This window comes from Mustela lutreola, chromosome 6, assembly GCF_030435805.1.
Source record: "Mustela lutreola isolate mMusLut2 chromosome 6, mMusLut2.pri, whole genome shotgun sequence".
Taxonomy (NCBI): domain Eukaryota; kingdom Metazoa; phylum Chordata; class Mammalia; order Carnivora; family Mustelidae; genus Mustela; species Mustela lutreola.
Window position 1 is genome coordinate 29096948 of NC_081295.1, and position 21439 is coordinate 29118386.

General features: G+C 34.3%; 1 long non-coding RNA gene across 1 annotated transcript in view; it reads left to right on the top strand.

The window, feature by feature from the left end:
- Window positions 1–1447: 1447 nt before the first annotated feature.
- Window positions 1448–21439, top strand: part of LOC131833110 (uncharacterized) — a 31079-nt gene continuing 11087 nt past the window's right edge. The window contains exon 1 of the long non-coding RNA XR_009354323.1: window positions 1448–1569. This is a non-coding gene — a long non-coding RNA (uncharacterized LOC131833110). The remainder of the gene's footprint in view (window positions 1570–21439) is intronic.

Here is a 21439-nt window from a genome sequence, read left to right on the forward strand (position 1 = left end):
TTTGACGCTTGAATTCATACTAAAAAAAATAATAATAATTCTTTCCAGGAAAAAGCAATTGGCTACTAAGAGACAGCCATACCTAGCTGCCAACTCCAAAGGACCAGTTCCTGTTTTTCTTGAAGAATGGGTTTCTGTTAATTCAACTGTTTCTGACTGCATATATGATTTTATATCCAAAATCTGTACAGATAAACATTTTCATTCTTAAAAAAGAATACCAGTGATTTTCTAATTTATGATGTGAAAAAATAAAATACATTTATGAAGATTACAGATTATCATAAAAATCTGCAATGCAAGGTCTTTCTTTTAGGTTTTTTTTTTTTAAAGATCAAAGGAGATTAAAGCTACAAAACAGGGAAAACAATGAGTTAGCAACCCACAGAATACTACCACAATTTGCATTATTCTTAAAACATTTAGAATTTAGTGAAGTAGAAAATGAGAAAAAAATAGTAAAGCAACCCACACAAAAACCAAATAACGTAGGAAATTAAACTATTCATAAATGTGGCAAAGCTTGATATAAGCCAAGTGGGAATTGACTTTTAAAGCTCAATCTTCTGAAAAATTAAATATGGCTTAAAAAATGGGTATCAATATGCACCATACACCAGTAGCTTTTCTTATTTACACTGTTGCATTTGTCAATAGTCCCTTCATATTCAATAAATATTAACATATAGGAAAGAACTCTAAACACCTTATTTTTCCTAAGTAATTGTATAGTAAACCTAAATGTGAATACTTACATGTGTAATTCTTTCAATAAAAGGACAAACTTTTTAAAATATTTTTTTAAAAGTTCACTCATAGGGATGCCTGGGTGGCTCAGCCGGTTAAAGCCTCTGCCTTTGGCTCAGGTCATGATCCCAGGGTCCTGCGATCGAGCCCCGCATCGGGCTCTCTGCTTTGCAGGGAGTCTGCCTCTTCTTCTCTCTCTCTCTCTGTCTGCTTCTCTGGCTACTTGTGATCTCTGTCTGTCAAATAAATAAATAAAATCTTAAAAAAAAAAATTCACTCATAGAAACAAGATGGGATCAGTAGGGAGACAAACCTAAGAGACCCTTAATCTCGCAAAACAGAGGGTTGCAGGGTGGGGAGGGTGGTGTTATGGACATTGGGGAGGGTGTGTGCTGTGGTTGGACTGTGAAGTGTGTGAACCTCGCGATTCACAGACTTGTACCCCTGCGGCTAATAATACATTGTATGTTTATAAAAAAAATAAAAAATATATTAATAAAAAGTTCACTCATAGAATCTGAGTGAAAAACTTTTTGAAAGAAAATAAGGGGATGAAGTTATGGTTCAGTTTTGTGATTCACGGATTATAAAAATTGCCTGTTAGGAAATATCCCACAGTATTATGCACAGGCACTTATTTGGAACTAATTACATTATGTTGTTATTAATTCTTTATGTTTGTTTTATATAGGAGTCTGCATTAATATGCGGAGGAACATTTGGTACAAGGAGATGGCCAATTTCTTAGACCAGATGAAGGAAGTACTTTCAGAAGAACCAAAATATATATAAAACATACAGAATTCTGAGAAGAGTAGATTGGTGAGTTTATAATTATAACAACGAAAATGCTATTTCTCTCTCCCTCTCCTTTTCTTTCCTCATTCTATTTATGGAAACTGAATAGCTTATTTAAGTAGTTATGTAGTACTACCAAAGTTACATAGTAGTTACATAGTCCTCTAAATACTTATACGTTAAATACTTACCTAAACATAAACATTTAATTTCAAAATGTAACTGGTTAATTTCAAATTTTTGCATGCTTCCAAAAGTTAATTATTTTGATGTTTAATACATTTTAAAGGAAAGTGCAAATCATAACCTATTTGAAAATATTATAGATATAATCTTATTTAGATCATTTGAAATTTAAGTCTATGTTAAATATCAAATGACAGCACAATAGAATTAATTTTAAAAAGAAAGAGTATTTCAATATTCCTTCCTTTGGCATTCTATTTTGCTCAGTTGAGGTCAAATTAAAAACATGAATACTAGCAAATCAGACTTTTATACTAAGCAATATAAATAGGTCAGTTCTTCTTTACAGTGTCTATATGGTGAATCTCTGGTTCTGCAATTTGTATTTTAATTATTTTTTTCTTTCTGAATATAATTTTTTCCACTTGACTTTATACTTAGTTATTGCATGATGACTGTAACTGAGAAAATAATCATATCAATATCTCTAGAAAATTCATTCATTTTCCCAAATTGAAACTCTGATTATAATTTAATCAGCCAATGACAATAATAAGTCTATTGAAAAGAATATATCATTTGCCATTGATTCTGAGACTATGCTTCTTATATGTTACAGTACTGTTAGAAATACTGGAATACTGAGCTAAAAGAATACTTCTTCAATTCAAGTAAAGTACTCAGAATACTAATCAGTATTATTAGATGATCAGTATTACAGTTTTGAACTTAGAACATCATTCATTAACTCATTTTGTTTTTAAGGCTTCTTTCAGGTTATTAAGCAGTGACTGAATTCCAGAAAGTCACTAATATTTTAGTTAAAAATTATTGAAAAAAAAAGGAAGATTCCACTTAATTTTAGCAAAAATAAAATCTTTCCAAGGATAAACAATTATATCAACATAAAAATATTAGAAAATTCTAATTCATAATTGAAGATAAAAAATAATACAATTAATTAAAATAGCTTAATGAATTAAAAAAAAATCCCTAACAATTTATTTTTAAATCAATTTGAGGATATCCATTGCCAGCAGGAAATGGTACTTCAACGACCACGTTCAGTAAAAGGTGCCACTAATTCTACAACCTTTTCAAGCTATAAGTCAGCCCCCAACTAGTGTTTCAGATTTGGACTGAATAATGCATGACTGCACATGTAGTACTGCTCCATTCAGTCTTAGTAGGAATATTTCTAATTAATTAGAAGAAATTTTTCCACTCCTAGCTGCCTTCATTTAGCCATATCAATTCCAGGTGAATTCTTAAGTTCAAGTTTGCTCAAGAATCGCACAGTGAAAAGGAAAAAGTATAATGCTAATTATCTCAGATCAACTTTTTTATATCTTATCATATATATAATGATATAATATGTAATATATAATACATGATTTATGATCTTACTATATGTAACTATATATATAATACATATTTATATATATAATATATATATCTATATGATCCAAAAATATACAACACAATCTTTCTTCTTGGTTTTCTGTTCTGTCTGTTCTGTCAAGAGAAAAAGCATTTTCCCTTACACATGCACACAAAATATATTAGAGTAGGTAGATAAAATACTCTTTTCAGAATAATAGGGAAGTGTTAAGGTGACATTTAATATCTTTGCTCCAATAATCACCTAACAATACTTACACATAACTCAAGATTTTAGAAGTCAAAGGTTTTAAAAATTAGACAGAAGCCTCAAGCAGATGTGTGAATAGCCTTTATTAAAGTCTCAGAGTTTGAAAAATCTTTCAAAGGTTTTTAGTAAAAGTACTTACATGGTGTTTGAATTTCTTCTAATAGATTCCCACCATGTGGTTGCACAGACAGTCTGAAAATCTGTGACAGAGAAGCCATCATCCCTGAGGCAGCCTAGTCCATCAAGACTACTATAAAGTTCATCTTTAGAAGCCAACATTTGTCTTCTTATAGTTTTCAGTAATTATACCTCATTGCACCATATAAACCAACATTTCACTTGAATATGTTATATAATTGTAAGCATTATAGGTCCACATGTTTCTTTACTTCTTTGCCTCACCATTATTTTATGAACTTCTTGAATTAGTTGATGCCTTAGTTGTAATTTGATAGTCTTTGTATTCCTAGCCATTAATATGGACTTATGCATGTAGAGAATATGTAGAATAAATGATTGTTAAATGAATGAATTATATCTGAAATATAAGCTCATCTCAAGAACAAGACACATGATTTTGTCATAAAACTGATGGGCATTCTGAGAAATATAAGGAAGAAGTGAATTAAAGGATAGCTACCAAGAATCACGGTCAATATTTCCAAACATTTCCCAGGTACTTGAATCCAAAGCAAAGTCTGGGATCCATACTATTTGATTTGGACACAAGAAGCACTGATGATATCCAAGCAGGAAAGAATGTTTTTAACATGTGTTAGCGTGTGTTTCAAGAAAAGTAATAATCAGAAATATGACATTTTAATATTATTTGTTTATATCACTGGAAAACTATAATCCTTTCAAAATCTAGTAATATTCAACACTATCTGTCTTTGGGAACACAGAATAAAATTTTAAATGTCAAAAATTTCTTAAAATACATTCAAAAATGTTTTTTTAAAAATGGTCTATAAAGAATACCAATGGAAAGATATCTTGTGTTCATGGACTGGAAGGATTAATAGTGTTAGAATATCTAAAGTGATCTACAGACTCAGTGCAATTCCTACCAAAATTCCAATGGCATTTTTCAAAGAAATAGAAAATAAAATCTTAAAATTTGAATGGAACCAAAAAAGACTTCAAATAGTCAATGCAATCATAATAAAGGAATTAAGTTCTTGATATTAAAATATGTTACAAATCTCTGGTCATCAAAAAAATATGTACTGGCATAAAAACAGACACACAAGGCAAAGAAACAGAAATAAACCCACCCACCCATATACAGATGTTTGACAAGGGAATCAAGAGCATACAATGGAGATGGCAAAGTCTTTTCAATAAGGGTATCTGGTAAACTGGATATCCACATGCAGAAAAATGAAACGGAACCCCTATCTTATACCAATTCCAAATATGAACTTGAAATGGATTAAAAACTTAAATGTAAGCCATGACACAATAAACCTCTTAAAAAAGAACGTAAGGAGATAATGATCTTGGCAACGATTTCTGGATATGACACTAAAAGTACAGGCAACAAAAAGCAAAAGTAAATAACTGGGATTGCATCAAACTAAAAAGCTCTGCATAGCAAAAGAATCCATCAACAAATTGGGAAAAAAAAAAAAAAAACAACACCTACGGATAAGGTGAAAATATTTGCAAACCCATGTATCTGATAAGGGGTTAATAGCTAAAATACTTAAGGAACACATATAAAAATTAGGTTAAAAATAGGTAGAAGAGGTTCCTGAGTGGCTCAGTTGGTTGATTGACTGCCTTCAGCTCAGGTCATGATCCTGGAGTCCCGGAATCAAGTCCTGCATCTGGCTTCCTGCTCAGCAGGGAGTCTGTTCCTCTCTCTGACCTTCCCCCTCTCATGCTCACTCTCTCTCATTCTCTCTCTCTCTTAAATAAAAAAAAATAAAATAAAATCTTAAAAAAAAGAAAAAATGGGCAAAGGACCTGAATAGACATTTTTCTAAAGGAAACACCTAAATGGCCAACAAGGTGCATGGAAAGATAATCAACATCACTAATTATCAGGGAAATGCAAATCAAAACCACAAATGAGATATCACCTTACATGTATTAGGATGATTGTTATCAAAAAGAAGTGTTGGTGAGGTTGTGGAGAAAAAGGAACCCTTGAACAAGGCCAATGGAAACACGAATTGGTATAGTCATCATGGAAAACAGCATGGAATTTTCTCAAGAAATTAAAAACAAAATTACCACATGATCCAGTAATCCCACTTCTGAGTATATACCTGAAGAAAACTCTATATCTAATGAAAACTCTGAGTGTATACCTAATGAAAACTCTAAATTGAAAAGCTACAGGCACCCATATGTTCCTTGCAGCATTATTTACAATAACCAAGATATGGAAACAACTTAAGTGTCCACCAATGGATGAATAGACACAGAAAATGCGCCTTTATTCAGCCATAAGAAAAAAAGAAAATCCTGTGACAATGTGGCTAAACCGGGTGTTATTCATTATACTAAATGAATAAGCCAGAAATAAAAAGACAAATACCGGGGGTGCCTGGGTGGCTCAGAGGGTTAAGCCTCTGCCTTCAGCGCAGGTCATGATCTCAGGGTCCTGGGATCGAGCCCCACATCGGGCTCTCTGCTCAGTGAGAGCCTGCTTCTTCCTCTCTCTCTCTACCTGCCTCTCTGCCTACTTGTGATCTCTGTCTAACAAACAAATAAATAAAATCTTAAAAAAAAAAGACAAATACTGTATAACCCTACTCATATGTGGAATCTTAAAAAAAATAGGATTAAAAGAAACAGAGTAGAATGGAAATTGCCATGGGCTGAAGGGTGGGGGAAATGGGAAGATGTTGGTTAAAGAGAAAAAACTTTCAATTATAGCATGAATATATTCTTGGGATCTAATGGATCTATTGTTAACTATTGATTATAGTTAACAATACTGCATTGTATACTTGAAATTGGCTATGAGAATGGATCTTAATTGTTCCCACCACACTTGCCAAAAAAACATGGTAACTCTTTGAGGAGATGAATGGGTAAAATAAATTTAATTATAATAATCATTTCACAATGTATACAAAAGCAAATACATTGTACACTTAAAATGTATACAACATTGTCAGTTATTACTCAATAAAGCTGGAAAAAAATATATGCAAAATATAAAAAAGACCCACAAAATAAAGTCACTACATGACATATAACTAAAATTAAAAAAATCTTTTTAGACACGATCCTTGAAAAATGGACCAGAATTCTTTATCACACATGCTTGCAAACACATTTTTAAATTTTTATTTAAAAAATATTTTACTGGGGCACTTGGGTGGCTTGGTGGGTTAAAGCCTCTGCCTTTGGCTCAGGTCATGATTCCAGGGTCCTCCAATGGAGTCCCCTATGGGGCTCTCTGCTCAGCAGGGAGCCTGCTTCCTCCCCTTTCTCTCTGCCTGTCTCTCTGCCTACTTGTGATCTCTCTCTGTCAAATAAATAAATAAAATCTTTAAAAAATTGTTTACTGTTTTAATTTTTAATTGAAATATAGTTAACATATAGTATTAGTATCACAGGTACACGATAGTGATTGATGATTCTATACATTACACTCGCTCACATTCGTTTTTCTTTTGATGCTGCCACAATTCTTTAAATACCTCCTGTCATACCCCTGGCAGAAAGGGACATGCCTCTGTGATAGCCAGTGCTCCAAACCAGTGGTTGTCAACTGCCATGACACCATGCACAGGTGTGCAGTGGAGGCTAAAAAGCAGAGGAGAGTGAGAACTGGCACAGCACTGCGTGTGTCCGTCCTGTTCTCCCTGCTCCATCTGCTATCTCAGCAGTGCGCAACAGCCTCTGAGAGTAAGCTGTGCGTTCCACACCACCCTGTAGGTATCAACATTCGCATGGCTGATTCAGACATACCTTCCCTTCACCGCCATGAAAATGGATTTAACAATTTGAGCAAAGGTGCTAATGTCTTTGTTACTTCTCAGTTCTCGTGCTCTCAGATACATTTGCCATTAAATAAAATTGTGTGGTCTTCTTACTCAGTGCTTGTTTTAAAAAGATTGAAGGAATTTTAATAAACTAAACTAAACTAAACTAAAATAAAATAAAAATAATCTGCTTCAAAACAAGAGTAAGGAAACATGTCCACCTTTCTCCAGGTGAATAAATAAACCAACCAACAAACTAATAACTTCTTGTAACAACAAGAAATGTTACGAACAGGGAAGAGTCCTGCAACACAACACATGTTGGGGGAAAAGGCCATCAGTAGACTTCTCCACATAGATGACATATCAGATCATCACACTGATGGGTAAATTAATATTTGAAATTAGGTGGGAGAAAAGGGGGAAAGCAGTTTTTTTCATAAGGGAAACGCAAACGTGCTGTGTTCACAATATGCGGTCTTTCTAAAATTGGCATTCAGAATAAGTAGGTTCTCTAACCTGCTTGCCTTTTCCCCCACCAAAGCATTTCAAAATGAGGATTATAAGGCACTATTCCTTTTCTTACAGTAAGCCTTCTATTTGTAGAGAGACAGATTGGAGATTCACAGTTACAAAGAAAACACTTACTAGCTGTATATTAATGACATATCCCTTACTTAAATTTGGAGAAGCAAGACGAATGAAAAAATAAGCATATCTAGGCATATTTTGGTGAGATTTTGGGTAATTAAAATGAAGATTAGAGTCTAATAGATTCCAGAGAGGAAAATACAGAACCATGTGCATCAACAACATTGTGCAAAAGAGAGGGAAAGCACACATGCAAATGTCACTTACATTTATGGGGAAAAATATCTCCAAGCTTGAATTCTATACCATGCAAAATTAAAGGGCATTTTTAGATGTAAAATATCCCAGAAATTTTCAAAAATATGTTAGAAAATGTGCACTAGGGTCTTGCACAAAATATATCATGGATTTTCTGAAACCCTTATTAAATAAAATACTCCAGCAGTATAATACGGAATACACAAAAAGGTGTTTTGAAAATCCTAAAAACCAGGGCACCTGGGTGGCTCAGTGGGTTAGGCCTCTGCCTTCAGCTCAGGTCATGGTCTCAGGGTCCTGGGATCGAGCCCCACATTGGGTCCGCTGCCCAGCAGGGAGCCTGCTTTCCCCTTCTCTCTGCTTGCCTCTCTGCCTAATTGTGATCCCTCTCTCTGTCAAATAAATAAATATATTTATTAAAAAAAAGAAAATCCTAAAAACCATGGTAGTAATATATATATAATATATATGGTATACATATATATTATATACTCGATATGTTATATAATAAATATATTTAATCAGTATATATGTCATATAGATGTTACTAATATGATAGAGAAAGATAAAGATAAAAATCCAGCCTAGGAAAAAATAGAGATTATTTAAAAACAAAAGAGAACTTTGAACAAATTCTAATTAATATACTCAGTGTCACATAAAAGCTTGCTTTAGGCCCCTGAGTTTTTCAATAATTAAATTTGTATAAATAGTATTGGAACATTCATTGTAAGGTAATAAACCACAGGTTTCCCCCACTATCCAAAAGTAGGATGTTTCTACAGAAACTTTCATAAGTAAATCATATAAAGCAAACAGGGAATTACCATTAATTTATTTGGAAAATTTTTCAGCGCTGCCAGACATAAAAAAAATAACCTCTCTTAGGTTTTTTTGATACCCTAGGATACATCTTGCTAATGGATGAACAAAGCAAATCAAGATAAAGCACATACATAGTGACATATATAGTGATTTATATGGGTAATACATCAGCTGATCCTGGTAATATCATCAAGGTTATGAAATAAAGATAGTGGGAAAGAGAGTGGAATTGGACTTCCTTCCTCTGCTGTTGGATGACTGAACAGTGCTTTTTTTTTTTTTAATTATGTTCAATTAGCCAGCATATATTTGTTCTATCTCCCAGCTGGTACCTCTCCTTAGGGCAAAGTCTGATTGATAAACACAGGAGCAGATTTTGTGTAACTGCTGTGTTCACGTGACAGTAGGTCATCTTGGGATATGTTGTAAGATCTTCAAATGCTGGGAAAGATGAACCTTGTTCTGAGGACTTCATAGTCACAATAGAGCCACTTCTATAGAAAATTGTCTGTTTTTCTTTTACATAAAGGACATAGAGATTTGGTCAGATGGTAAGTCTTGTATTAGCTCTCCTATGGGGAGGAGATTTACGATGGCCAAGAAGCACAGTTATAGCATAAATAGAACTTGAAGCAACTTTCCTGAGCCAGTCCTATTTCTCATCCTCACTTTCAGTTGTTTCTACTGATGTTGGAAAAAATCACTGGGATTATGACTACCAGAATTCTTTTTGATACTGCAAAATAATTTACCTCTTATTTTATTTAATAACATAGATTCTTACCATGAAAATGTAAATATACACTCTCTTGTCTAGACCGTATAACTCTGACCACATTTGGATGAATTTCTAATTAACTACTCCTATACCTATGGAAGTTAAAAAAAGAAAAAAAAATTAATTCTTGATGAGAAATATTTTACCCATTCAAATTCTGAGGCTAAGGATTACATTTTTAATAATACCTTTGATCATTTTAATAAAAATATGCTATAGTGTAATGGATATTTTCAGTATATTAAGCTAATATAATTCCTTTACCTTCAGGATAAATATTTTAGATTGGAGCTTCAAAATATATGTCTAATCATTTGAGTAGTGAAGTACTATTTTTATCTACATCAGAGCATAGATGAATTTTAGTTTGCTATAAATGTTTAACATCCTGGTTATTTTATAATCACTTCACCTCCAGATCAATATGGTTTTTAAAACTTAACAATATCATTTGAAAATTAATTTAAAATAAGAACTACTTTGTCCAAGTAATTTGAAACTCTAAGACAATCAAACTTAATAATGACCTCTGAAGTAATCTCAAAAATGCCCTGACTTCTCATTTTCTGATGATTAAAAACTGTGGTGATACTATATTTCTTAAAACTACATACTAACTATTCATTTGATTTGATTTGAATGTGCTTTTTTGTGTTTTTTGTTGTTTTTTTTTTTTGTTTTTCTTTCTTTTTTTTTGTACAAAATGTAGTTTGTCAATCTGAATCCCAAACAACTAAAGTTTTTGGTATAGCAGAGGGGATATTTCACCAAGCAAGATTTTGTTTCAAGCATAAAATAACACAGACGTGTTTGTGCAAACATTACACAAAATCAAACAAAATAAAACAAAATACAACACGTGTGCACAAATCCACACACACACATGAAACATTATCATTTTAAAATATCAAATTCTTTTATGTTACTTGTAGGTATTTAATTGCTAAGTTCCACTAAGTCTTTTGAAAATTGAAAAATGTAAGTTAAATCCACATCTAGCCAAGACGAAGCCCATAGTGAAAGATATAAACTTTCTAAACAGCTTTGCTTTTAAAAGGGGACACCTGAATGGCTCAGTCAGTTGAACGTCCCACTCTTGGTTTCAGCTCAGGTCATGATCTCAGGGTCCTGAGAGCAAGCCCCATGTCCAGCTCCCCTCTTAATGGGGAATCTGCTAGATGGCCTCTCCATCTGCCCCTTAACTAACATGTGCACACACATGTGCACACATTATCTCTCTCAAATAAATAAACAAATCTTTAAAGAAATAGGAGTAGCATACTTAGTAAACTTGGGCAAAAATTATTGTCATCTAATGTTAGTTTTCAGTCTATATACACTTCTATGCTTTTGCAAAGTAATAAAATGTCTCATGTTTATTAGGCTAGCACTCATGATGCCAAAAAAAGGTGATAATTTACAAAGAAAAAGCCATAAGATATAATTAGCAGAAGTGTTAAAAATAAATAACTTATATGTTTGAATGAAATTTCATCTTAAACTAGGCATCTATGTTCTAATCTACATAGTTTAAGTGTATCTTATTTTTTAAACTCTTTTTCATTGGTCCACATATAAATTAAATATTCCTTATGAATACTCACCAAATTACAAGAGATTCAAATATAAATTTGATATTTAAGTGATTTGTTTGCATAGAAAAGACATTTGAAAGTAAGACTAGTTAACTGCTAAGTTCATCTCTAGTAGAAGACAATTCAAATAGAGGGATTTTGAGCTTAGTGCATTTGGCCCAGAATTAATTCAGAATTTAAAAAAAGGAAGAACCTAAAATAAAAGTTCAAATTGTTGAAAAATAAAATTAAAATATTTAGTTAATCAAAAATTTAGAAATAGGATTTTCAGAATTAGATGTTCATTTCACAGAATTCAATTTTCTAAATTTCTCAAATTACTTCAAAAGCTTAAAGTTATGTATTTAGGAACAGATGTTGTATTAAATTATATGCTCTTGTGCCTGTATGAAACAAGAATTATAAGATATATAATAGGATTTTCATTTTCCAGATAATTAAGTCTGCCATGGGCCACAAGACAAAGCATTTTAGATTGCTGAATTCATTCATATGGAGTTTCAAAAGATGAAAATGGAAGTATTTCATTTATAAGGAGGAAAATTCACTTATTTTGAGGATTATGATATTATCAGAAACATAGGTTTTATAATGCCACAACAGTTGTTTTGCAAAGTTTAGGAACCCCAGGAAACATTCCTTAGACTATAAATAAAGAACAATTTTAGGTTTAACCAATATCTGAAATCACCCTCAGATAAAATAGTAACTATATTTCTTCTATGCTCACTTTAAATTAGGAACATTTGAAGGAATTTAAATATTCTGTATTTCTTGGTGTCTTATTAACATTAAGTCATTCTGACTTTTTAGCAATGAAGTACTAAAGCAGACTCCTATTATATCTGAGAGCTGATTGGTTTTTTTGTTTTGTTGTTTTGCTTCATTTTGAGAACTGATTGTTAGTGTTCAGGAATCTTGTAAGCATGTGAGTAGTTTAGAATCAGCCGTGGTACGAGTATTTACACCACAGACTGGGCAAATGCAACAAATCAAGTTTTCTTTCTTTCTTTCTTTCTCTTTCTTTCTTTCTTTCTTTCTTTCTTTCTTTCTTTCTTTCTTTCTTTCTTTCTTTCTTTCTTTTTCTTTTTCCTGTTTTTTTTTTTCCCCTGGAGAAGAGTTGTTGAACTTTTACTAGCAGAGTAGTGGTTTTATCATTCCCAATGCTCATACATGTGAGAAAATTTTTAAATAGTCCTAGCTAGAAATACCATGAGTGGTGGATTTCTTTGTGAATGAACCATTGGTTTCTCAGAAAATTCTACTCTTGCCTCTCTACTCCTGTCACTCTGTAGAAGGCCAATTTCCACATCCCAAAATATTATTCTTCACAGAGCCATCAAATACGTATTCCCGGATTTTCAGTACATTATTATACAAATTTTGGTCTTATATTATAAATTATATAATTTCAGTATATAATTTTTCTGTTCCTTTAACTGATACTTCTGTTTATCTTAACCCCTTCCTGAAACTCTATTCAATGTTCTGTTTCTTTGCAGTCCACTCTGTACTCAATCAAATGGGTCAGCTTGCCAGTGTTATCCTTTTTGTTTTCTCTTTTCTTTGAAAGTTCTTCATGTTGCTTGAATTTTTGAAATTCCACTCATTCTTCAAAACCCACGTCTAGTGTTCTTCAATTTGAAGGAAGGAATATCAATATGATAGAAGTGTAATACTGCAAATCTAACTTCTTGCATAGTGGTTAACCAAGGTGTTATGGAATAAGCCATATATGATGCAGGAGGTACTTGTTAAGAATGCAAATTTTAAATATTAATATGAGGTTATGGTGAACATGAAAACACACTGCTCAGCTATTTTGTTGCAGGAAGCACAGATGATCTCAAAGGGCAGCAAAGAAATTGTGTACCAAAAGACCAGCAAGAATTAACTGTATTTAATGACAGAAGCTAGGGAAAGATCCTGGGATTAAATTATGTGGGTGTTAGTTTTAAAGTGGTTTTTTAAATTTAAGAGTGGATAAGGAAGGCATTGTTTTAAGGATACTTTTTTATGGCATGAGGTTAAATATTCTGTCAAGAATCCCAAGAAATGAGGCAAACTCACCACCAGGGTGATTCTTAGAAACCACCCAGGGTGAGAAAGTAATGGTGAATGCTGAGCAAAATAGAATGCCCAAGTTGCCCTGGAAGATGACATGGGAATGAATAAGGGGACATGCACATGCTATAATGGGCATATGATGTCATGCCAGAGGACCCAAGAGGGAATTACATTCCATGAAAGGGACCGTGGACATGACACAAAGGCCATTAGGAATGAGTTGGTGGAAGTTTTATTAAACCATAAAAAGTTCCATCATGTCTCTTCTCTGCAGTAGGCTGATGACTAAAGGACAAGCAGTCACAGTGCTGGGCTTTTTAGTATCTCAGGGGATGACAGAATCCTGAAGTAATAGAGACCATAAGCATCACTGAACCACCAGAAGCTAGGAGACCATAATTGCAATAATATGGCAAATTCAAAGGGGAAGAGAAGGGAGCTGGGTCTAGAGGAGTTTTCAGATACAGTTAACAGAGTCTGGTACCCTTAAAACAAATTAGATGAACAGAGAATAAGGATGCTACTTAAGATTCATAACCAGGAAATAAGAACAAAGGAGCAAAAGGCTGAGAGCAATCATCCCAATAAAATTTCATGAATCCCTTGTTCACGTCCTAGATTTGAAACAGTTTTTAGATTTGAAAAATGTTGATTGAAGAAAATGCCCAGGAAAAAAGGAGTCTTGCAACAGCAGAGTAACAATATAAAGTATTGTCCCCCCCACCGCAAAAGGGGTCTATGACTACTGGGTGACTCTATACTCAAAGGAAAGGCAAATACTCAGATGGGTATATAACAGACTATAGGACACAGCAACTGAGCTGACACCAAAAACTCAACTACTCTCATGGCCTACCTGGCAGAGTGGAGACTTACAGGCACCAAACAATACGTGCATTTTCTGTCAAAGTCCATCTCATTCGGCCCACTTGTTCCATGAACTTGCTCTATGATCATTTTCACAGTCCCTGAGTATAAAACTGGAACGGATGTACTTGGCAATTTGAGTGGACACTACATTGTTCCATTACCTTTGGGTATAAGCTTGATAGTAGGAAAGGTCAAGTGAAAAACCTCTGAGACAAAATTAAAACTAAAATTACATTCTAGGAGGATGGATCAAATCAGCACCACCATTAAAGACTTAAAGCATTCGGGATCAATGGCTCCTATTATGTGGCTGTTTAACTTGCCATTCTGGTCCCTGCAGAAATAGAATGAACTTTGGAGAATCACTGTAGCCTATGGTAGGCTCAACCAAGTGGAAACATGGACTGCAACCACTGTGCCAGTTGTAGCATCATAGTTAGAAAGATTACTAAGGTACATGGTATACATAGGTGCAGGGCATACAGCCATTGATTTGGTCACTGCATTGTCTGCTATTCCATGTACCAAAGAGAATCATAAATGCCTTTCATTCATAAGGAGTGAAAAATAATAGCCATTTACTGATTTTCTTGAGGATTATATCACCTATTTTGCCTTCTATGATAATATAGTCTGGAAAAATCTGTACAAACTGGGTATCACATAAAGCATCACACTAATCCATTATATTTATTAATACCATGTTGATATGATATGTAATACATGAGGTACACTGGAGAATTTGGTGAGATATTACCATCCAGAAGACACATGATAAGTCTACAAAGTTTAGGAAGCATTCCAATTCTGCCAGTTTTTAGGAGTACAATATTCAAGGGCATGCCAGATGGATATCTTTTTAATATAAAAACCAAATTAATAAGTGCTGCATTCTCTATTACAAATAAGAAAACACTTCAGAAATAGCATGATAATTACATGAAAGAGTGACCACACTCACAGAGATAAAGATTATGTATAGACCCAACCAAATTGGGAGCAACAGAGATGAATGCTGAGCCCCCAATACAAAATTATTCAACCTGTAACTGTCTAAATTGAGTTTCTTCCAACTTGGAAGGCCAAAAGTTTGTCTTCATAAGGATAAATATCTATTCGAAGTATAGGTTTTCATTCTGGTCTCCAGAGACTTACCAGGCAACCATTCGGGGTGCTTACAGATCACCTAATTCACAGGTGCAGGCGTAGCATCTAAGTAGGCTTCTGACTTCACAGTGAAGGATGTGTGGGAGTCAGCCACGACCCATGAGCTCTTCCCTCCAGAAGCAGCCAGCCACATAGAACCTTAGGATGACCTACTCAAGGCATAACTGAAGTGACAGTTTGAAGACAATACTCTGAAAGGAAAAAGTGTCCCTTTTCAAGATGTTGTGCATTCATTAAATCAGAGATCTTTATATGGTGTTTTGTCCTTAGTAGGAATAAGACACTGGCCCAAGAACAAAGGGCTGAATGCCTGAGTATCTTCTCTTACCATCCCTTCCTTTGAACCCATAGGAGAAATTTTGAGAAAATTCCAATCCTCATAACTCTGAACTCTGCAGGGTTGTAGTTTTGCCTCCAAAAAGGGAAAACTTCCTCCACGGAATATAGCAAGGAGCTTACATTAAACTAGAAGCTACGTCCACTACCAGGATACTTTGGATTTCTGAAATCCAGACCAGCAGATAGATTACAAAGTTGCCATCTTTGCAGGAGCAATTTATCTTGAACATCAAGAGGTAATAGAGCTGCTTTTATATAATGGGTACACAGAAGAATATGTGAGGAGCTCATGTGATTGATTTAAGTACCTCCTGGTTCTTAATTTTCCCATGTATCTGTAAGTAGACAAGTCCAGAGTCTCCAGCCTGATAGGGTACAATTTGCCTCAGGCTTCCCAGCAATGTTGGTTTGGATCACATTACCAGTGACAGCGAAAGTTTGGAGTAATTTTGAATGCATAGTCATGGAGGAAGAGGATGAGTACCAGTTGTACCCCAATGTCAACTACAGTATTAAGATCTACAATTCTTCCTATTAAACTCCCTCTTTTAAATTTCCACTGAGTAAGAGAGGCTCATGAGAAAATGCAGGAGCTATTCTTCAAACTCACATTGAACAGGAAATTCTGCCATGTATGCTGTAGATGATAGTGTCCATAGAGTTGTGCCAATCAGACCTACTACTTTGGAGAGTATAGTTGGCTAATAGCTCCAATTCCCATCCCTCTAATTTACAACTTCATTTATGCTGAGGACACACTTTCCCTCGGATGGTCCTAGTCAGTGACAGACCTTGGCAGAGGTCTGACCCTTTCCAAAAGGACACCTCTGATGGGCAATTTCAGCATATATAATTTTTATTAGAATTTTTATACTAATTTTAGAAAATCTTTATCAAGTTTCTTTCATTCACAAACTGTTACATAGAGAATAAACTTCTATCATAAGCTGCTACTGTTTGGTGCTCTATAAACACAAGAATTATTTTCAATTTTGTATTTACCTACCAAGAAATAGAAAAGTATATGAAAATGCAACATATTTATAGGTTTTATGCTACATTATCGAGTGTATTCTTGACATGAAAAGTGATACATTTTAATTAGGCATCAGTAAGAACAGAATTTTCAAATCACTGTGTTGTATACCTGAAACTAATATATGTCAACTGTACTTTAACTAAAAATTTTTAAAATCCCTGAATTCCCCATTTATAATTTTATATATACCATGACTGGACAAACTTTCCATAGATTATCCTCTGACTCAGTACATCTCAAATCCTGTTTCTTCTTCATGACTATTTATTGTTGGTGCCAAACAACATAAACTATGTTAGTATAAGAGAGTCTTAATTCTATGATTTTAGGTTACATTGTGCATGACTTGGCACACAGTGTACAGTCGAAATATTTCTGGAAGTTGTTTCTGCAAGAGGATGGTTAATGGCAAGTTTACCTGAACATGGAAGGTTATTCAAATACAGAAGTGTCACAAATCCCACTAAAAACAAAGAGTATCTCCAACTCGAATTCTCCTTGGCCAAATCTCAATAATCTTCCAGGCTGTTCAATATGTGAGCACAAAAAGAAGCCAAGAAGAAGTATGATTGAGGGGAAGTTTGAGTTCAAAGAGATACCAATTGCAACTAAATTGGACCTAAGTAAACAAGCAAATCTTACAAAAATAAGAAATTAAAAAAAAAAAAAAACACCTTATATTCCTGTGAATACGTTATTGCTAAGACCATTACCTAGTGTCTTGGGGAGGGTCTGGGAAAATATGTGGTGTTGAAGTTTATAGCTCATTAATTTCATTTACCTTATTCTTTTGCTTCCAACAAATCATTTAATGTACTTCTACTTTTGTATTGTTTATCTTAGTTAATACAATTATCAAGGTAGACCCTCAAACCCATCTTTGATTTCTACCTGTCATTTTTGTCTTTCACCCAAGCTGTCACAGAAGGATCCCAAATCTCCCACAAATATTTTATAAACTTTCTTCTTATCCATTCTTTTTGTACAGCTGTATTCTAGGTCTTTCTCTTGTTTGGGCTGTTACAAAATTGCTCCACCTTCACAATCTCTCATGTTAATGCTAGTGTCATCTGTCATAAAGGTAGAGGTGTGCACATCACTCCCTTACGGAGACTGGAAAGAGAGTGAAGATCAAACTATTCTGCAAGGAGTACAAAAAGCATCTCGTGTCTCCACTTAGATCTCCAGCTGCTTTGCCAAATGTGGCAGAGTAGCGTCTTTCAAATACCTGGGTCCTTTGTTCACTTATCCATCCACATAAAGTATTCTTTGACTTTCCCTTCATTTGACAAATGCCCAGACGTCTATCAAGAGCTAGATATTAATGTCAACATCTGCTTTGTGATCACCAATCATTCCTCCTCTTCTTAGTAACAGAACTTAATCATTTTCCTAGGATGTGAATCCTCTGAATTCAGGTACTGCCTGGTTCACTTTTATGTTTGAAGTAGCAAGTGAAAACTGAATTAAATATGTATTAATTTGCCACTTTGAATGCCATTCAATTTGTCTATTGCTTGAATCATCTTGCCAATCAGATCCCAATTTTGTGTCTATGTCTGTTAAAATGTTCTGACCAAGCAAGTTTTTGCTTGTTTTGGACTTGTTGCCATTTCTGCCTTTCTATTTCATCACTAAAGAAACAAGCACACAAACAACTATAATAGGAATTAATAGAAGTTGGACACTCAAAAGGATGAATAAAGTGTACTAAATAACATTTGATATTACCTTATAGATCTACATGTAAGAAATTATTATTCCTCAACTTATTGTATAGTAAAAGTCTAAAATTAGTCTATCACCTTTGATATGAAAAACAGGTCAAGTCTCATTATTAATTGGCACCTGTACTGCTCTATGTTGACTTGCCACCCAAAGTAACCATCCTGAGAGAATGACTCAGTGACACCAGAGAATTATTTCAGGCACTGGAACAAAAGATGTGGTCCATATACACTATGGAGTATTATGCCTCCATCAGAAAGGATGAATACCCAACTTTTGTAGCAACATGGACGGGACTGGAAGAGATTATGCTGAGTAAAATAAGTCAAACAGAGAGAGTCAATTATCATATGGTTTCACTTATTTGTGGAGCATAACAAATATCATGGAGGACAAGGGGTGTTAGAGAGGAGAAGGGAGTTGGGGTAAATTGGAAGGGGAGGTGAACCATGAGAGACTATGGACTCTGAAAAACAATCTGAGGGTTTTGCAGGGGTGGGGGGTGGGAGGTCGGGGTACCAGGTGGTGGGTATTGTAGAGGGCACGGATTGCGTGGAGCACTGGGTGTGGTGCAAAAATAATGAATACTGTTATGCTGAAAATAAAAAATAAATTTAAAAAATTAAAAAAATACATAAACATTTTGGGAAATTTTCTGTAACCTCAGAAAAACTCTAAATCTGAGGATATGGACCGAAATATATAGCAAAGCACACATGTAATGTGGGAGGACTAAATAGAGAGCAAAACATAAAGCAGAGACACATTATATGTTCCTTAACTAAGAAAGTCAAGGAGACAACAAATATAAACAAATCCCATCATATTTTACATATCCTATATAAGGAAAGGTTATGTTATGCACATTTATTGCATATTTTTATACACTGAAACCTGAGATAAATCTCCAATGTAGAGATTTACCATCTACTTAAGAAACAATATGATTGTGATAACTCTTTAAGTGTCGACTTGACTGCATCAAACGCTTCCCAGACACTTGGTTGCACATTATTCTGGGTGTGTCTGTGTGTTTCCAGATATAATTAACACCTGAATCAGGAGGCTTAGTAAAACAGCTTGCTTAGCTTCACGGGGATGGGCCTCATCCAATCTATTAAAGACTTAAGTACAATAAATAGGCTGAAAAGTGAACTTCTCCTGCCTGACTGACTGACGCTGGAACATTTTTCTTTTATTGCCTTGGGTCTTAAGCCCTCTGATTTTTAGACTGGAGTTCATATCAACAGCTCTCCTGGTTCTCAGGCCTTCAGACAGACTGGAAACCACTATCAGCTCTCCTGGGTCTCTAGCCCACCAACTGCAGGTCTTGGGGCTTCTTAATCTCCATATTGCATGAGCCAGTGATTTATAATAAACCTCTTTTGATATATCTAATATCTATATATCTATATCTATGTGTGTGTGTCCTATTGGTTCTCTTTCTCTAGAGAATTCTGACTAATACAATGATACTGCATGGTTCTAAATGCTAAATGTTCTGTAATTTTCCCTAAATTTTTCTTTTTGGCATATAGCTAGACAGATACCAAAAAAATACTAAAAAAGTATGTGAATCCCTTTGGTACACACAATAACAAGTTGGGAGAAATGTTGTATCTTTTTCTAAATTTGTTTTTAAATATTCATTTATTTGAGAGAGTGAGCATGGGGAGGGGCAGAAGAAGGAGAGAGAGAATCTTAAGCAGGCTTTACGCTCAGGCAGAGCCACATGAGGCGCTCAATCTCAACTACACTGAGATCGTGATCTGAGTGGAAATCAAGAGCTGGACACTTAACTGACTGTGTCACCCAGATAACCCTTATTCTTTACTTTTTAATTGCCCAAGCTCCTCTTCGCTTATACTCATTGTTTTACAAAGAAAACTTATTCTTTGTAAATAAGAATAAATTTTCTGCTTCTTTTCTTGCATATATTAATTTTTATTTAAAACCACACCTATTTCACAATTCTTTATTTCATATCTCTCACAGTGAATTACTGCAAGACTTATTGCTTGTGATTTTTGTATAATGCTTAGCATTCGGAGTCATACAATGTCACATTTCTTAAGTAGATGGAAGTCTCTGTTGTGTATCTATCAACAACCATCTCTATCTCAATATATTGCAAATACAATAAATTAAAACAGTGTAACATTTTCCTCATTAAGGGATATTAAAAATAGTAAACCTCAATAATATTTTTTGTTATTTGCTCATTGTGTTTTTAATCAGAAAGCAAATAGAATATTATCCTTATTAGTTCCTCACCCAATGCCACATATTACATCTAATAACTATATATACATATTTGTACACACATACCCTTCATGACCACACATATTGTTGCATGTCATATTATAATAGTTACTTCAGTTAAGTGTTACAAATATGGATCACTAGCTATGGAAAATAATGCTGATTGGCTAATACAATTGCTATAATAACCAGCAATTTTTGCCTTGCCATTTTTTCTACTATACAGGCTATAAAAGGCCAGATAATTGCTTTCCTAGCTTCTCTTATAGCTTTGGGTGCCAGTGTGATACACAATATGTAAAAAAAATTTATAATTCAATAATAAGGCAAACATTCCAAGAAGGTGGTCAAAATATTTTAACACTTCATAAAAGAAGACATACAAATGGCCAATAAACACATATATTTAGCCATCTGAGAAAGGCATATTAACACCGGGGGTGCCTGGGTGACTCAGGGAGTTAAGCCTCCACTTTCGGCTCAGGTCATGATCTCAGGATCCTAGGATTGAGCCCAGCACTGGGCTCTCTGCTCAGCAAGGAGACTGCTTCCCCCTCTCTCTCTGCTCGCCTCTCTGCCTACTTGCTATCT